Below are 20367 nucleotides of genomic sequence, written 5' to 3'. Positions count from 1 at the left end.
ATCAACGTTTGAAATTGTTAAAATCTTAAAATATCCTCAGTATTAACGTTTTGGTGACCTGAAAACAATATGTAATATGTATTGGATATGTATCAATACTTTGAAGTATATAGCCCGGTCAATTTGTCTTAACTGAGGCTAAGGGGTGGTTTGCTGAAGTCGCTGAACTAAAAGACTAATGCTATTTTTAAGTGAATAATGGAGGCTGTGACTTCAACGTTGAATGTTGGGTTGATTATGATATTCCTAAAATATTATTGCAATTTTATCTATTAAAATTCAAAAATAAATCATTCAGTTCAGCCACATCAACCATTTTAAATTGCTTTTGAGCTAGACTGGACAGTCGGTTCTTTTTCCTTCTTTTAATCTTTGATGGGTTCGATTGGGACAGTTTAGGTATTGATCATTTCATGGCCTGGACTTGTCCTGGCCTAAGCATATGGCCAAAGCTCAGCTGAAGACTAGAAGTCAAGTGTACCAGTGCAAATTTCCATTGATATCCAGAGTATGTGACCAAGGGGGATATTTGGACCATGTTTGGTTCAATAGAAAATGAGACAGAGAAACTTGAGAGTCCTTAACAGAATTTGTGAATTTTCTTAACAATTTTTCCTTTAACTTTCTGTTTCTTTCTTATCTTCTTTCAAACTAAATACAACCTAAGACAGAGAGAGAAACTTGAGAGAGTCCTTGATATTATTTGTAAAATTTCTTGTCGACTTTTCCTTAAACTTTTTGTTTCTCTCTTATTTTTTTTCAAACTAAACACATCCTAAGGCAGAGAAAGAAACTTGAGAGAGTCCTTAACAGAATTTGCGAAATTTATTGCCAATTTTTCCTTCAAATTTCCATTTCTCTCTTATTTTCTTTCAAACTAAATATAGCCTTAGGCAGAGAGACAAACTTGAAAGTCTTAACAGAATTTGCAAAATTTCTTATTTAACTTTTCCTTCAACTTTCTATTATCTTTTATTTTCTTTCAAACTAAACACAGCTTAAGACGGAGATAGAAGCCTAAAAGGTCTATAACATCAGTGACATTTCATCTAAATACAAGCGGGGACTTGTGCGATACACAAGCTTTATTAAGCGAAAGTTAAATAATAGAAACACATAAGAGTATACAATTATTTTATATTTTACTTTTTAAATAATTGATGAGATTTTCGTAAGAATCAATTATTATTATTTAATAATCAAGTAATAGTAGTAATAATAATAATAACAATAACAGTAATATTATTATTCTTGAAAATTATATTCCAACCGTGTATAACACAGTAAATCTTCCAACAGTGCATCACATGGTATTTACAAAACTGGGTCGGGAAACAGGTCAACACTGACCCGTTGTTTGATTATCGAAAATGGGTTGACTTCAGCCGTTTATCTCCATCTTCTTCGCCCGTTTGATGCAAAACAGGTTTTTTTAACAGCATTAGATTTTGTCATTTTTTGGGTTTTTTTAACTGTTTTCTTACTAATCACATATATAGTGTTCCGAGAATACATTCAATCGAAAACATGTAGAAAAAATATGTACTTTTTACCCGGATTCAAGCGCAAAACATATTGATCACGCCTGGTCTACATCCGCCCCTGTTTCTTGTCAAAAACAGCGTCTTCCCACCCCTGTTTTTAGTGAAAAAAAAAATAATAGACCTTAAACTAGATTTAGAATAGAGAAAGAAGAAAGGAGATGGTGAAGTGATTTACTGATTTGGTGTCCTTTTGCCCGTTTTTTATTTTCTCTCAAAAAAAAGTTATTTCCACCACTGTAGAAGCTATGACGTGAAGAGAAACAAAACGGAAAAAATGAGAGATCTAGGTGGATTGATTGTGAGAACAAAATGGGGAAAATCTAACTTGAAAAGTAGAAGAAGAACAAAGGTTTAGAATCTTTAGATGGCTTGGTGGTGTTTCAGTTGGACACGATCTAGGAGAGGTTTGGAATGTGATAAACACTACTAGAATTGTGACGAAACATGGCTCTTGGAAAGCCATCCAACAAGGTAAAAAATGTATCAAGTGTAGGAATTTGATTTGTTAAATGCAAAAAACGTAGATTACAAAAATCAAAAAAATGAGAAAATTTCTAGACTTCATTCTTTTAATATATATACTAGGAACATTCTCGGGGCCTCTAATATCTTTTCACTATTGACAAGTGGGACATCATCCTTCCGACCTTGAAAGTTACTTAGCTACCCTCGGCTCCAAATTTGGTAGCATAATAAATAATATATATATATTATTTATATAATATGATAATATAATAATGTATTAAATATAAAATATATAATATAATTATATAAATAATATATAGAATATACATATACAATATGTAAATAATATTTCATAATTAACGGAATGGATTGAGTCACAGCAGATCAGATCAGTCAATATCTAAATCCGCTTCTTAAAGAATCAATATCAGATTCGAATCAAACCTGATCTGACTATATATATATATATATATATATATGTATGTATGTATGTATGTATGTATGTATTCAAGTGAGAGAAACAAAATCAAGGAAAAGAGAACAGTGAAGAGACGGACGAGAAGGGAGATGTCACCTAATCGCATGCTGATTGGTTCCAAGGAAGAGAAAAGGTTGAAGAAGCTAAAGGCTAACTTGGCTTTCGATCATATGTGTAGTATAATCATGTTGCAGTCTATGTTTTATCTTTGATTTTTCTCTTCGAGTTAATAGTAACTAGTTGGAACCTGTGTGATGCATGGGATTTTTTAACCGAATTGCAAATTAGAGTTAATGCGCTTTTAAAGAGCCCTAGATACTTATAAACACCTTACCACAAAATTTCATCACAGATATCCCCCATTTAACCCTTCATCACACTAAGATTTTAATTTGGGTTATCTCATTGGCAAAGATATTCATTTCTTAAATGCCCTTGACTATACCATTTATGGACCAATCAAACCCCACCAAATGATCCAAGAGACCAATACCTCTAAAAACCTTGTTGTCAGCGCCTGATTTTTACTCAATTCATCGTCGAAACCCCAATTTACCCCAAACACCTGATCAGATTATTCCAAGCCTTCTAAAGTACCTAAAAATTCCCAAACACCACCATAAGACCTAGGACCTCCTAAAATATCTACCCTTGAAATTTCAACCAAAAATTGCCCTCCATTTATTCTTTTATCAAACCAATATTCTCTTTTGAACCCTCTTGTTAGCCTGAAGCACTCACAACCCAAATCTCCTTGATCCTAACACCTTTGAATCAATTAGACTCTACAATTGAATCCTATACACACCAAAAACATCTATCCATAAATTTTCAACCTAAAATTCCCTAATTTGCCCCTATCATCGAACAAATATTCCATTTCGGATGCTCTCGTTGATCAAAATTTCTATGATTTTGGCTCTCCAAAATCAATCAGATGTTTCCATAAGATCCTAAACACCCTAAAATCCCAACCCACAAAAGTTCAGCCCTAAATACCTTTGTTTGCCACTCCATTACACCATGATTCTGTTTTAAAGCTTTTGCATTAACTGATTAAGTCCTTACTAAATCTGCCTAATCTCAAAATAATTAGGCCAATCCGACCCTACCAATCAACCCATAATGCTCAAGCGCACCACCCTACTAAATTTCAACAAAAAATTTCCTTATTTTCTCCTCTATCACACTAAGATTCTGTTTCAAAGTTAATAAATTAACCGAATCACTACCCCTCCAGATCTGCCTAATCCAAGCCTATTTAGGACAATATGACCCCACCAATCGATTCAAAATGCATAAAACCCCACCCTATAAAATTTCAGTAAAAAATACCCCCGAGTTTACCAAAATACCTAAATTAAATAAATAAATAAATACCATAATTAACTATGGTATTTTTTATTGATGTTTTTGTTATTAATTATGGTATTTATTTAATTAATAAATAGTATTTATGAAAGTACTATTAATTAATATTATTTTGATATAATTAATTATTAATTCATTAATTAACAATATTTTTATTAATTATGGTATTTTTTCAATTATTTAACAATATTAGATTTATTTTTGTAGCAGTATTTTTTATTAATTATGATACTTAATTAAATAAATACTGTAATTAGTCAATAAATACTATTAAATAATGTATTGCTAATGTTGTTAATTAATTAAATAATTCACTACAAGAAAGGGAGAAGGGAATGATGAGGTGGCTTCATGAGGAAGCAAGAAAGTTTAAAATAAAGAGTGTCTGAGAGTTCTCGGTTGGAGTAAGTGAGAAAGCTCAGGCCATGACGTGGCATGTTTTTACTTTAGTGTATATTTATAACAAAAATACAATAAATAATTACAAAAAATAAAATAAATATAAATTTTAGTATATATAAATATATAATAAATATAAATTAAGATTTAAAAATTATTATTAATAAATATTAATTTTTTGAAAGTTATTTTCTAGAATTATTAATTGATATAAGTTAAATAATGTTTTTATTATTAGTACATTAATAATTGCAATTATAATTCTATTTTTTAATATCTATTAAAACTTTTTTTTTGAAAGTTATTACCTATTTTTGTTATTTGAAAGCTTTAATACCTCTAAATTATTTAATCTACTTTTCATTATTTCAAGAATATTTAAAAATTTTAAATTATTTATATTTTATATTATAATAATCAAATATTATTAAATCTATTATAATTATTTTTGTGTTTTTGATAAAATATTTAAGGTCATTACATAATTTCTTTTTTAAATGATTTTATTTGTTTTTAAATAATATTTAACATATGATTTAGTTATTGAGTTTTTAATATTTAAAATTAGTTATTTAGAATATTTTTCATATATTTATTAGATGACTTCTTCAAGATCACGACGCTCGACCGTTAGACCCATCTTTTCGGCCCATGATCACCCCTAGTTATGAGTGAGTTATCGTCTCTGACTTCTCTGAGATCACGATGCTCGGCCGTTAGACCCGTCTTTCTGCATTATCCGCATTGGAGTTGATCGGACGGACCTTATCCCTCTATGTGAATCACATATCCGGCTGAGAAATCTCCTCTGAACACGACGGACATGTTTTTCTGGGATTCTCATATTCGTTATAAGAAGCTCCCGGTTTCTTACGCCTATATAAAGGCATCCCCTCCCTCAGAGAAGGTATGCGCGATTTAACTCTCTCATAATACTCTAGCTCTCCAATATACTTCATTGACTCAAGCATCGGAGTGCCTGACCCGATTAAAATAATCCAGATACTCTGATACTGTCTTTTTGCAAGTTGATCCCGACGAACTCGTCAGCTCAGTATCCGAACTGCCTTCCAACAAGAAACGGCCAGATCACACATCATCAATACCAGACTGACATCTCCCCTGTTCCATTTTTCTAACACAGGCTGAAATCCCATCCAAAACTGTGACGAATCTTTTTGCCACTTCTGGCTGTGTAAAATCTTAACCCAGTGGTCGATCATTAGTTTGAATCGTGTTCCTCTTTCAGTTCTGAGGTAAAGTATTCCCCTGAGTTGGTTTTTTTTTTTTGAAATTATGCCAAGAAACGCTGTTTTTTTTTTTTTTGGATTGCTTGCATGAGAAGAAATAGGTAAATAAATAAGTAAAGCATCAAATAGAATAAAACGATAAAAAAAAAATCGATAGAGAAATGAAAAGTGGATAGAATAGGAGGAATTCGGGCTCTTCGCAGCTTGGCAGAATGAAAAGAGAAGGGAGGTTGGTTGAGAGTAGTTCGGTTTTGCAATAGAAAATGAAATAAAATAAATAAATAAGTAATTAAAATAATGATAATAATGGGATGGATTTCTGGACAGCTTAGCAATTAAAGGATATTGGCAACTTGGGCAAATTTAGTAGATTTAGAGAAAAAGCAGGTTGGTGAAAAATTGGCATACAAATATACCAATAGGAGTTCATAAGAAAATAACAAAAATAAATAATTGATAAAATATACAGAAAGAAAAATATATATGATTAATAATAATAATAATAATAATAATAATAATAATAATAATAATAATAAAAGGCATAAGAAGAAAAAATGCATAAAAAATAAATAAGGAGGAACTTGTTATATGTTGATTTATTCTTTCTTTGTTTTTTTAGTTAGTTTCTTTATTGTTTGGATATTTGCATTTTAGGTTTGTGCTTGGTTATTGGTAGTCTATGTGGGCCTTACCTATTGGACCCGGGAGAAGAGTGCCTAACCCCTTTCTTCCTCCATCTGAGTCTCAGCTGGACTGGTGTAGTCAGTGCCATGGGTTTTTTGGAATTACTATTGAATTAAAATGAGTTTTGATGTAATTCCCGGAGGTCTCATCACCTCTACTTCCTAATCTAATGGGTAGCGACTCCAAATCCAAGTCAAATAAACTGTTTTCTCGATGCTCACAATACCCAAACCCGACCACCACGACACCACTAACCTGATAAGTGGGTTTAAAAAAAAAAAAATCTTCAACTAGAAACTTGTGGCATAAGATACTCTATCCCTATCATATGGGTGCAAGCAGGATCATAGTAGGGGTCTGAGGGTCTCATTGATTTGGCCATTTGGTCTAACACGGATCAGATCGGCCCCATACGCTGACCTTATACTAGAATTTTTCATATTGTGGCATGAGCTGTTCAAGTAATCAATTTAAGGAGTGGCCACAAAGGGCTATTATAGACATAGCCCAGTGACAATCCCACGAGGGGGAGGAGAAATGATACCTCATTCACCGAAGCAAATGGAACCCATATTCCTATATTAAGTAGTTGAAGTTTGAACTGCTTTTGAGTCTGTCGGTGAACCCAGAAAGAGGCTAATATCTGGTTCACACCCCTAGACAAATTAACACGATAATAACCCACACTTGGGTCCCAATGGGCCCATTCCTTGACAAGGGGAAGCAGCACGTGGGTGGGTTGGGGTCAGTTGGTTGAGGCCCCGTAATTGGATAGGCCATTCTAAAATAGGGCCTACAGCAACAATCAGCACAAGCAGATGTCTGTAGACCATCTGATTTCATTATCAAAGCATACACACTCTGGAATCTAGTATCTAGATAAGAATTCAAGCTAATTGACCTTTGCACTCTTCCTGGAAGGAGGGAAATGGTGGATAACTATTCTACATCTCCCATATTTTCAAAGAATCTTAGACTTCACACTGTAACATGGGTTATGTGGCTGGCCTTGAGTTGGATTTGTGTTCTGTTATATCTGTATAAAGACCTATATACATGAGTGTTCATAAATCCTGAACTTCACTTCATTGACAATATCTAAAGCTTCTTCTAAGTTTAAGATACCACCAAAGAACCCCCTGTCAGAGATATTTCATTTAAATGGAAAGCAAAAATGCGAAATTACAATGGATCAATTCATTAAATTCCTGTTAAAATAGCATCTACACAAAGGGAGTGGCAATGCCATACACAAAATGGAAGATATTCAATGAATGGTAAAGACAAATACAGCTTTTCTACATTTTGATTGAAAAAGAGTCAATAGAAAAAAAAAAGAATTAAAATTAATTGATATCTCTGTCGAAACAGATGTAAAGGAAACGAAAGGTAAAACATATATCATGGATCAATTAAGTCCTCTCAGGGACTTACTTAAGGTCATGTTTGGGAGTGTTTAAATTAAAAATAAATACTTAAAAACAAATATTTATTCAAATAAACACTTATTTGCATTTGGCACCCAATTTTTTCAAATGCTTATTTTTTTTAAATAATCACTTATTTTAATTGGGCATTTAGTAGTCTTTTTCTCTAATGAGCACTTAAATAAACATTTGTGACTATTTTGTCCTTCATTTTCTTTCAAATTCTCAAAATATACCCTTTAAAAGCACTTTTAAGAAAATACTTTTATGAAAGCATTTTTACAAAAGCACTTTTATGAAAACACTTTTGTGAAAGCACTTTTACGAAAAGTACTTTCATAAAAGTGCTTTCATAAAAACTTTTGTAAAAGTGCTTTCATAAAAACTTTTGTAAAAGTGCTTTCACAAAAGTATTTTCATAAAAGTACTTTTATAAAGTGATTTCATAAAAGTACTTTTATAAAAGTGCTTTCATAAAAGTACTTTTATAAAAGTGCTTTCATAAAAGTACTTTCATAAAGTGATTTCTTAAAAGTACTTTTATAAAAGTGTTTTTATGAAAGTGCTTTGTAAAAATGCTTTCATAAAATTACTTTCTTAAAAGTGCTTTCGTAAAAGTACTTTTATAAATCAACTAGGGATAATTTTATAAATGGTATTTTAAAATTAAACTAGGGATAATTTTAGAAGAAAAAAATTGAATAAGTGTTTATTTTATAAACTCTTAAAAAAAGCTGGAAATTTGAGCTTAAAAAATAAGCCCTTATTTTTAAAATAAGCACTTACTTGGACTTATTTCCCAAATACCAATAAGTGCTTAATGGCCCAAATAAACACTTTTTTAAACACTCTCAAACATGGCTTAAGAATAAGAAAGAGTAGGGGTGGTCACGAGTTGAGTTTTTCACAATCTATTCGAGTTTTACTCATAAATAGCTTGATTCAGCTTTGTCTAAATTGAGCTTCGAGTTAAGTTCAAGTAAAATATAGGCTTCTTGTTAATCGAGCCCAATGAAATTCAAGAGCCTAATAAAACTTATATTATATATAATATTTTTAACTTTTATATATAAAATAAAAAATATTTTTATATGTATACATTTTCATTTTTTATATAAAATTTAGCTTATTATTCATTTCGAGCTAAATCGAACTTGAACATATAAACTTTTGAGTGGAGCCGAATTCAAGCTCAGATCTGTAGCTTGAATATATCCCTAGATATTATACTGTTCAGACGCGTGTCTTTTAATTCAATATACCCTTAATAATGGTAATTCTGCAAATGAACAAAATACCACTGACCTACAAATGAGGGATTGGTTGAAATCATAAATTGTTAGGCATTAGGAAATATCAATGCCAGGTTTATTTTGAATTCAATGTTTGGTATTGATGCATTAAATGGAAGTTCATAAGACGATCTAATATTGATCATTCCCGGGCAACTCAATTTTAATATTTGGATCTGGGCATTACCAACATATATACAGGCTACAGCCAAATCAATGTGCTTCATTGCTTTACACTATATGAAATGGTTAATATGAATCCCTATATATGCACCTCCTATGTGCAGTTGGATGTCGTGTTCTCAGCATGTTTTCATGTTTTTGGCTTTCAGTAGATCCCGTTTTAAAAGGAGTTCGGATATGTTGTTTATAACACATTGTTGGTCACATTCATCTAACCACACATTGAGAATATAAGATGTTTTCAATATACCACCGAGATGAGCTATGAAGTTGCTGTGACCTTTGAGGCTCCCTCTGTGACTGTGAGAAGCAAATGCAATTTGATCTAGTATTAAGAGTCTGGATCTGCTCCTCACAAAATGTGCCTCACACTGACCTAACAGTATGTCCTGGCCAAACATCAAAATATATCCCATACTTCTATTTATTATTTATGAGATGTTCCCAATATAAGATAAGATGTGACTGTGAGACCCACTGTGTGAGGAGCAGATCCCAATTCTAGTGTCAATAGTAGTTATGTTTTTCTTCACATCTACTATTACTAAATGTGTACATGTATTTGCACGTGTTAATATCTCTGAGATAAAATTATTTATAATTCATGTACAGTTTCTGAACGGTTATAACTTATAAATGGATAGTTTCTAAACAGTTACATATAAATAGGTTGTATAGATTAGTACAAATAAATATTATATTTTAGTAAAATCTGAAAAATAAGCCTTATAACCGTCAAAATGTCCACCACCGGAGAGTTCTTCGTAACCCGTGTTCAGATCAGTGGGTTTTGTATGGGAATAATGGTCGGAATTAGAAGATGGCTGACACATATCACGTCTTCCGAGTAGAGAGGGGGGTGCAATGGTATTTTGATTTTAATTATGGGTTTCAGCGGTTGGATATTCTACATAGGAAGCTTTCTTTCTGTGAAGGGGGTTCAAAGTCATTTCCCTTTTTTTTCCTAGTTGAACTGGTGAGCATGTGCGGCTGCATTGAAGCCAGGCTCACCGGACCCAGGAGGCGGGTCATCCTCACAAGTACAGAAATAAACTGCATGCGCGTAGGGCCAGGACCACCTTGATTGGGTCTTGTCTAGGCTCCGACATGTCTCTCACTCACATGGAAGTGACGTGCCATGAATCATGATGCGGAATTCTTGGTTCTTTTGTCGACAATGTCATTCCCGGCCCAGCTAATGCTAACTACATCCAATCAAATTGCCTTAGTCCGTGGACCGAAGGGTCCAGTACTCCGGTTTTGAGGCCAGGACTCGAACTTGGTGGGGCCCGTCCCAGATTGGTCCTCCAAATCTTGGCCAACTTGCCTCTGCTCCCATGTGAAATGTGGAAAAGCTCAACTGACAAACATCCATCAGTCGTCAGAGTGTGACAAAGGCAACAGCTTCACTTGTGATAGAAAAAAAAAAAAAAAAAAAAAAAAGAGGGAATGACGATTCAGTGGGCCTGTTCATATTTTTTTAGAAAAAAGAGAGTTTTATAGTTCAATTCATCCTACGAGAAATCTGTGGAAATCAAATTGACATTTTTTGACTCAGAAGCAATCTTAGGGTAAAATGAAACCGATTCTTAGACTGATTTTCAAGTCAACTGATTCGACCATCTGGTCCAATCCAATATTGGATCCAACTATCTTGGGTCCTGTTACATCAGATCATAAATTTTGATAGTTTTGTATAGATGGAAATGGTGATAAACTGATAATTGGGAAAATCTATCACAAAATAAGTGATTCTTGTAATGTAGGTGGATGTTTGGGACAATTCATTAGTAAATTAAAAGTTTTTACTTTCTTTCTTACACTTTAATTCCGTTGTAATAAGTGTGTATAGACATAATGTATAAGAAAAGTGCATGAAATAGTCTGAAAAATGGTTCTTTCGTTACGGGTGTACCCACCTTGATACACAAATATTAAATATTTTAGAAGTTTAATATAACCAGGGGTAGGCCTTGCTAAGATTGGCCCCTTGTAAAATTAAAAGAAAATAAAAAAGAAAGTGTGTTGGTCAAGTCAAACTCTTGAGATACATGTTTTGGCGTATTGGGTTGTACATATATTTAAAACCAAAGTTAATGAACCAATTAATTCATCACTTCAGCAAGAATTTAGGGGGCGTTCGATTCCCATTGATCAAGAATTTTATGTTCTTTTTTTAGATTTATGTGGGGATCTGGGAAAGTTTATTTTTCTGGGTATCACTTATCCGTCTCCTAGATGGGTAATGGGTAAATAACTTTCCCACCTAGGGGAAAAATTGTCAACACTTGAATGGGACAAAAATGTCATTTTTAATAATAGATTTTTATAGCTAAAATGGCCATTGCCTTATTTACATAAGAAATAAAAGAACATGGGTAAATGCACCTACCCGAGTAAGTGTTTCCCAGGAAAAATTTACCCAAGTAACTACATTTACCCAGATAAGTAATTTAATGAAAAGAAAATGAGGCCTTAGGTTTTGTTAAACTATTGATTTGTTTATCTACAAAATGAAGTTGTCAACAATTCAATGACCCAATTGATTGAACATTGAACTATTTGATTTGGTTAGTGACTCATAACTCATAAGTTAGATATTAGTTCTCTCTTTTTTTATCCATTTCTATCATTATTAAGGCCTTGTTCGCTTTTCGGTAAGTTACTTACCCAGGTAAATGCAATTACCTAAGTAAGTTTTTCCTGTGAAACACTTATTTGGGTAAGTGTATTTACCCATGTTCTTTTACTTATCATGTAAATAAGGCAATGGCCATTTTAGCCATAAAAATCCATTATTAAAAGGGCATTTTTGTCCCATTCAAGTGTTGGCAACTTTCTACCTGGAAAAGCTATTTACCCATCTAGGAGATGGTAAGTGATACCCATGAAAATAAATTTTTCTTAGCCACTAAATGGGATTCTTAGTCAATGGAAACCAAAATCCTATTGACCAACTTTCCCCCTCTCAAAATATGAAAAAAGAACGCCCCATTATTTCTGTTATATATATATAAGTGATTTTGGTTCCCATTGACCAAAAATCACATGTTCTTTTTTCATATTTATATGAGGACTATGAAAAGTTTATTTTCTTGGGTATCACTTACCCGGGTAAATAACTTTCCCACCAAGGGGGAAAGTTGCCAACACTTAAATGGGACAAAAATACCCTTTTAATAATGGATTTTTATGGCTAAAATGGTCATTGCCTTATTTACATAAGAAATAAAAGAACACGAGTAAATGTTCTTAACGGGGTAAGTGCTTCCCAAGAGAAACTTACCCAGGTAAGTGAATAGGCCTTATATGATCACAAATGATTGGTTATAAGTTTATCATACTTATTGTGCATATCCACACAATAAGTAGGGGTGTCAATGGACTGGTTTCGGGTTGGACTCTATCTGATCGGATGTGTTATGGACAGATTTGGACGGTCCTAAAATTGATATGGACACGGACCGGTCTGAACATGAATCGTCCATTCATAGAATGGACTAAAAATGAACAAAGCCAAAAGTTCGAACGAGCCCGCTGGTCCATTCATTTTCGTTTGAAGTTTGAACGTTGAAGGCTTGAAGCCTGGACACTTTCGAACACTAGTTCGGCGCCTCCATCGCTCCATCTCAAAGTCTCACCGCGGTATTTCGTTTAAAGCTTCGAATGAACTCCGGTAGCATTTTCCTCTCTCCGACGATCTTCCTCTCGCCCTTAACCTGCGCACCTCCCACCTCTCCATCTCTGCACTCCACCATCGCCGTCTCTGCCACAAGCGCAAGAGCAAGACTCAGGAAATCAGGAGGCTCGGCAGTCGGCAAGGAAAGCGTCCATCCTTTTCCCCTCTGCCTGCCTCAAGCGATGATCAACTAAAGTAAAGAGAAAAATTAGGTTCAATTAAGGTAAAGTCTGTTTGTGTGACGCGTTACCATTGCTACCACACAACGGCTACATGCTAAGAAGTACGATTCCCGATATCTCTCTTCCCTTCTTTTTGTTGCTTTTGAGACCCTTTTATTTCCTTCTCTTTTTTTGTTTCCAGTTTTTCGGTTTTTCTTCCCAAACGCATCCCCACTGCCTAGTGCCAGCGGTGCATGGTTAATTCGTCCATGGCCCATGATCCCACCGGAACCCATTATCCCAATTCCGCGCCGCTCTCCCCCTCGGCCTAGCATGCTGTTTGCATTTTCTGAAAGTTAAAATACCTCAAAAAGCATTTTTTTAAAAGTTAAAATACCTCGGCCACGACGAGGGAAAAAATTTAATTTGGACTGGATTAGGTCAAATCCGATCCATTTGCATTTCAATTGGACTGGACTGGATCTGGTTTGTATGGGGTTTGGATCAGATTTGGTCTAATCCATTTGTAAATGGATCAATGTTGGATTAGATCGGATTAGACCAAATCCAGTTCAATTGACAGCCCTAGCAATAAGTTTTGATTTTCAAGGTTGCCCGATACTTCCCCCCTCCCCGGTACCTATATACTTTGACTATTTAAGTGATTTCAACTAGGGTTTTTCACTATGATACTAGAAAAATTTATCGCTAATCAACGGGTATCTTAAAAGAGGCATTAATCAAAATTCACAGAGATACTTTGATTGGTTAAAGATATTTCAATACCATGTCTTTTGGGTATCATAGATTTTCCCTTTCGACTAATACAAGAGGTCTTATCATAACCCAAGGAATTGTCATCAAAACATACAAAAAATATTTTGATTAACTGAAACTCTTAACATGCATGCTTTTTTACTATCTTAAGTCTCTCAATATTTGAACTTTGTGAAACCACCTAAGGGTGGCCATGAGCTGAGCTCGAGCCCAATTTATGAGCTCATTTGCTAATTGAGTCAAGTTCTAACCTAATAAAGCTCGGGTCATGAAGCTTGCGAGCCTAATTGAACTTCTACATATATGTATACATGCATACATACATATATAATAAATATAAAAATATTATATATATATATATATATATTATTTATATATATAATAGCTAATTATTATAATTCTTGATCTTTTAAATATCAATTAAAAATAATATTTTATTTTTATAAAACATTTGGCTCATAGTCGAACTCGAATTCGAGCTCAAGTCTTTAGCTCAAACCGAGCTCGAGCTCGAACTCAAGCCTCATACTTTCTTGGCAAGCCGAGCTCAAATAACTATCTATCCGGCTCACATCAACTCAAATCTACCCGTATTACCACCAGATTGTTTACTAATTTTATAATACCAATGGATTGGTTATAAAATTTTCTAGTATCATGTATTTTCATAATCAAACCCATATAATAATATTTGAAACAAATTTTACAAAATTTTTATATTTTTTATAACTATTATTTGACTATCAACAAAATGTAAAAACGGTTTCATTAATGGCGATACGAGTGAGGGCAATAACACTAACCAAGCTGATTACATTAGGCACTAATCAGTGGAATGAGCCAAAGTCAAAAACTCTCTCTCTCTCTCTCTTTCCTTTTTTCCTTTTAACTCTCTCAACTGAAGTGCATGTGTAATCTCTCTCAACTGTTCCTTTTACCACACAAAAACATATCATTCCATCAGTAGGTGGGCTTTACCAAACCAGAAACCACCTTCAATGGTCTTGGTTAATAAATTATGGAAAACTGAATTAACACCCTAAACAATATAATTAGCTTAATGTGCTCTTTAATTAAAGGCTAGTTTTGATTTGCTTAATTAATTAGAAGATCAAACGCTCTACGCTTTCAAGTGTGACACATTAAAACACACTTGAAATTGGAATCGGAATCCAAATTTCATTCCCTGCTCTTTCCTTAGGAATGAAATCTCATTCCCACTGATTCTGATTTCCATTCTTATTTCTGTTTGAACCAAATAGACTATGGGAATAGGTTATTCTGATTCTAATTTCGAAAGATTTCGATTCCGATTCTGGTTTTCGGTTATAAATCAAACGGACCCTAAAAATCTTTTATGCTTAATTTGTTTGTAATGCAATTTCATTTAAACTGTGAAAAAAAAAATAGCGAATGTAAACAAGTTGAATGCAAATTTTGATATATTTTGTTTCTATATTTACTTTTTTTATTTATTTCCATTGTAAATAAAGTAAAATAAAAGTCGAAACAAAGTGATGTAAAAACTAAAGCTAAAGTGGTATTTTTTTAGGTATTTAGTACCATACACCATTAATAGTAATAACCCCTTTCCCCAAATTGGTGGTTACGGTAATTGATTCTGTGTTAATGTTAAAGAGAACCAGCTAAGATACCAATGAACCACTCGTCGATTAGTTGACTTTTATGATATATATTATCATGCATTTATATTAATGCAAATCAAATTGCACTGAAAACAAACAGAGCCTTAATAATTAATCGAAGATAAAAAAAACCCTCTTCTCAACTTCTCTTAAGGGGGGTGTTTAGGTAATTTACTAGCCATGAATAAGTTAAAACAATATCAGTAGGTGATTGTTGAAAAATACTTGGGCTGTGAGGCTGAGTTTGGTTTAATAGAAAATAAAAGAAAAACAAAAAGTTGAAAGAGTGAATTTCACAAAATGCATCGAGGGACTTCTCCACAACTTTCCCTTATTTCAGTAATTCTCTGAGAAACCAAACGCCTCTTAGGTATTCCCTTTTAGCATTTGGAAAATTGCAACCATCTCTTTGCTTTATTTTCTTTCATCTTTTATTTTTCTTCCCTCACGAAAACGCTGAACTTTCCTTTGGTTTCTTTATCCTTGTCTTCCATTTCCCCAATCAAAAGAAAAAGTAGAGGTTTTTTAGGCCATGTGTGAATGACCTGTCTAGAGGTACACTAACTAATAAATTTCTCAGGGCCGTCCATGTGCGAATCCAGATTTCCTACACTAAAAAGCCCTTGTACTAGAGCCTACACTAACCAATGAAAATTCATCAATTTTTACAGGACCATTAAGACCAAAAGTACTGCATTTCAGAGAGACCGGATCTGCTCCTTACACCTCTACCATGCATTGGGAATATCTCCCATACTTATTAGTTATTATTCATGGGAGATGTTCTCAATGCACGGTGGATGTGCCTGTGAGGCGCCCATTTGTAAGGAGCGGACCCCACTTCTATTCGAGACCGGATCTGTTCCTCACACCTAGTGCCTCACAGGTGCCTCGTACGGACATCCTACCATGCATTGGGCACATCTCTTGTACTTATTAGTTATTATTCATGGGAGATGTTTCCAATGCACGGTGGATGTGCCTGTGAAGCGTCTATTTGTGAGGAACAAACCCCGCTTTCATTCGAGACCGGATCTGCTTCTCACACCTGGCACCTCACATCCACATCCTACCATGCATTTGGAACATCTCCCATACTTATTAGTTATTATTCATGGGAGATGTTCCCAATGCACGGTGGATGTGCCTGTGAAGTGCCCATTTGTAAGAAGTAGATCCCGCTTCCATTTCAGGCCGCTGGAAGTCAGTTGGGATCTTCTACTAATAAAACATATTGTAACCCCTACCAATTTGATCTAACACTGCATATTTCACCATAAAACTGGGATCCACCATAAAATGGGACCCGCCGTGTATGACTGCCGGGCTCGCCATGCGTGTTTTCTTACCTTTCGGTCTGTAACGTCTGTTAAGTAATTGGATTGGATTCTCATCGGATACACTTACACCGAATCTGGTCCGATTAGCATTACCTCCGAATCCAATATAAAATCCGAAATGTCATCTTTGGATTTAATTCAAGCTTGACTTATTGTGCATAAAATAAGAAAAGTTAGAATTTTAAAAATTATTTTTTAATTTATACATGTATATTATATTTATATAAAATATAAATATTCAATTTATTAGTAAACATATTACATAATTGTATAATGTCTCTATATATATCAATAATTATATTGCATATATAAAATAGGGTTTTAGCCAATTTTACATCTAAACATTCCTGTTTGGCTGTTTCTCTAAAACCATTCTATCAAATGTCTAGTCCATGTGACCAGGTTGGCAAATGGTTTTGGAGCCATAAATTCAACTTAGTGGGACACTCATATATTGGTCCCTAATTCAACTTATGGAACGGAATGCCAAACAGTATGTATTTAGCCAATTTGCTTAGATGATGATGATCTCTATGCACCAAAATGGCACATGGAAGTGGGTGTTTCATTGGTCGATTCAATTTGTTAATATTATTTCCTCAAGAATCAATTATTTTGAGGATTTATATTTATAAAGGAATATTAATTTTTTATTGAGATGGTTACTTGGTGTCTTTCTGAAAATAGAGGTACATGATAAAACCTGCAGAATGCAAAGTCTCCATTTTAAGGTCAATGGACCTCACCTGTACCCTGCTCTTTCCCCACCCCTATGTCCTCCTGTATGTAATGTGTCTAAGAAAATATATTTAAATAAATAAATAATGCTGATGAGGCCATTTCATAAAAAAAATGTGTCTATTTTTGGGGCATTATTAGTTAGAATATTATTGGCATTGGCATGTATGCCAAATCAATTCAAACCCGTAGGTTATTAAAAAAAAAATAACACAGTCCAAATCACGGAAATCAGTACTGACTGATTTTTCAGGAATCTATTTTACATTTGGGAGATATTTGGCTCCAACCTGTTTGGAGGATATTTGTCCTAACAAACGCATTTTACATGTTAATTTTAGGATTTAGAGTTTAGGGTTTATATATAAAAATTAAGATTTATTCAATGACGATAAAAGTGAAGTAATGCCCTTTTACATTTTAACAAATGCTAGTGGAGGGACCCCTAAGTTGCAGGGGCAAAACATGATGGTAAGTGGCTTGTCAAAAGTAAATTATCGTATAGGAAAGAAATTTGGGAAAGATAAATTTTTTAAATAAAAGTTTATTGAAAAAAAGACCTATTTAAAATAAATAAAATTTTATGGATAATAATATATTTAATTTAATAAAATAAAACACTAAATAAATAAATAATCATGGCCATCGGGCAATAGTGAAAGAGGGAGAGATGACTTTTGTCATTGTATTTTTGTTTTATATAGTGGAATAATTGTAAATAGTTAAGTAATAATTAATTTAATTTAATAAATAAATTTATAAAATAAATGAGATAAATAAACAATCAAGTGAGATAGTAAATATATACACGACTCTATGTCTTACTTTGCTAGCAATAATAATTTGTTAGATTATTAAATTATTAACTAATTAAATAATTTAGTAAAATAAGTAAATAAATAAATAAAACTATGCATTTATCAGATTGGTAAAAGCTATCTCAAATTATTTAATTAATTAATTTAGCGTTGTTAAAGGGCTCAGTTGAACTACTAGGTTACCGAGCCCATGAATAGGCTTAGCCCAGTCTGGCCTAAGACTTGGCCTATGGAACAACCCGGCCCGTGGCACGACATGGACCCGTGCAAGCTCGGGCTAAAATAAAATTTCAAGATCTTTATTTTTTGTCTATTTTTTAATTTATGTTAACTTTTTAATTATTTTTTCAAAAATTTTAAAAAACATGGCTTAGCCTAGTTTGTGGCCGATAATATATATATGTGTGTGTGTGTGTGTGTGTGTGTGTGTGTATGTATAATTTTATTTTCAATTGTATACATCAAAATTCATATAAAATAAAATTTTAAGATCTTTTTTTTATCTATTTTTTTAATTTATGCTAACATTTTCATCATTTTTATTCATAATTTTTAAGAAACATGAACTAGCCCTGTTCATAGCCCAACCTAGTCTAAAACTTGGCCCACAGACTAGCCAAGCTTGCGACACAACACAAGCTTGTGCGAGCTCAGGCCAAGGGTTGTGCCAAGCCAACCCCCTAAAGTATCCCAGGGGAGGAAAGCATGATTCAAAACGGCCTGATTGTAAATAAAATGAGAGATAAAGACAATTTTTAACAAATATGAAAAATGTAGAAATTTAGTAGCATCATTGTAAATAGTTAGAGTGGCATCATTATAATTAATTACATGTTTAGCATTAGATATGAAAGAGGAAAAGGAGAAAGAACAAATTATGATTATTCTTTTTTTTTTTTTGCTTTATCCAATGACATCATTGTAATTAATTAAATTTGTAATGTTAATAGTTAAAAGCATGAAAAGGGAAAGATTATAAGATTTTAAGATTTTATTTAGGTTTTAAAAGAAAAAGAAAAAGATTTCATTTCATAAATGTACAACATCAACTTTTAGGTTATATATAGATGTTTTATCACATGATTTAGAAAATCAGTTTTTTTTTTTTTAATCCTTAAAATATTTCATTCAAGAGATTGATACAAAGAGATGCCAACAAGGCCAATTAAAGTGCAAAGACAAATCTCAAGAAGAACAAAATAAAAAAGATGGATGTAGGAGAATGGAAAGAACTGCTGCAACCAGAAATATAAGCAAGGTGACTTAAAATCACCAACATAACTGGCGATCATAACTGATAGAGCAGGTTTCCAAATCCATAAGCCAAGATCTGTAACTTCCGCCCACTCTGAACTAATCCGCAAAGAAGCCAGAACTATAACTCTCAATCACCACACCGGAAGAACTGTTATTGCCATCTTAGACGCCGGAGAACTAAAGCTACCTTCCAAAACGCTGGGAACGGCAATGCAAATGGCAGCTTCCACCGATGGTTAATGCAGAAAGGATTCTAGAGAAGAAACTCCCAATCAAAACGCCCGCAGAAAGATCGAACAGGCTGACAGATGGGAACCTGGGGAGAACTAAAAGGAGAACAAACAAAGAACAGAACGAACAAAGGCCAAATGAACAACCAGAGGGCAAACGAAACAAACAAAGGAAAAACGAACAGAACGAAGAGAGAAACAAAAAAAAAATTAAATAGAGGGCAAATGAACATAGCAACAAAAGAAATTAAATAAAAAGAAAGAGGAAACAAAAACCTCGAGAGTTCTCGAGAAAGAGCTTCCCTAAAACAGAGAGAGAAAGAAGAAAAAGGTGACTCCCTACGAGGAATCACCCCAAACAACCTCCTGTCCGATGAGCGACAGGAGGTTTGAACAAAATATATAAAATAAAATATCCTTTTTGAGGCTTATGGCAGAAGGCATGTTACCCTACTTAGTTCTTTATTAATTTATTTAATTAATTAAAAGAATATTAATCATAATTACTCTTTTACCCCACACCCCATGCTAACATGTGATACACCCAGGGAGGTTTCGAAACAGCCCGGTCCAAAGTCCAAACTTATCCAAAAGAGACATGTAAAAAGCTTTTGGGATTGAGACAAGA

General features: G+C 33.5%; 1 long non-coding RNA gene across 1 annotated transcript; it reads right to left on the bottom strand.

The window, feature by feature from the left end:
• Positions 1–19729: 19729 nt before the first annotated feature.
• LOC148802021 (uncharacterized) lies at positions 19730–20159 on the bottom strand. The gene is made up of 2 exons (XR_016083062.1): positions 20016–20159; positions 19730–19835 (listed from the first exon to the last, which is right to left on the bottom strand). It is a non-coding gene; the product is annotated as an uncharacterized LOC148802021 (long non-coding RNA).
• Positions 20160–20367: the final 208 nt, after the last annotated feature.

This window comes from Nelumbo nucifera, chromosome 2 (genome assembly GCF_055504915.1).
Source record: "Nelumbo nucifera cultivar China Antique chromosome 2, China Antique-T2T, whole genome shotgun sequence".
NCBI lineage: Eukaryota > Viridiplantae > Streptophyta > Magnoliopsida > Proteales > Nelumbonaceae > Nelumbo > Nelumbo nucifera.
The sequence above is the reverse complement of the archived record's forward strand: the minus strand, read 5'-3'. Positions and strand labels throughout refer to the sequence as shown.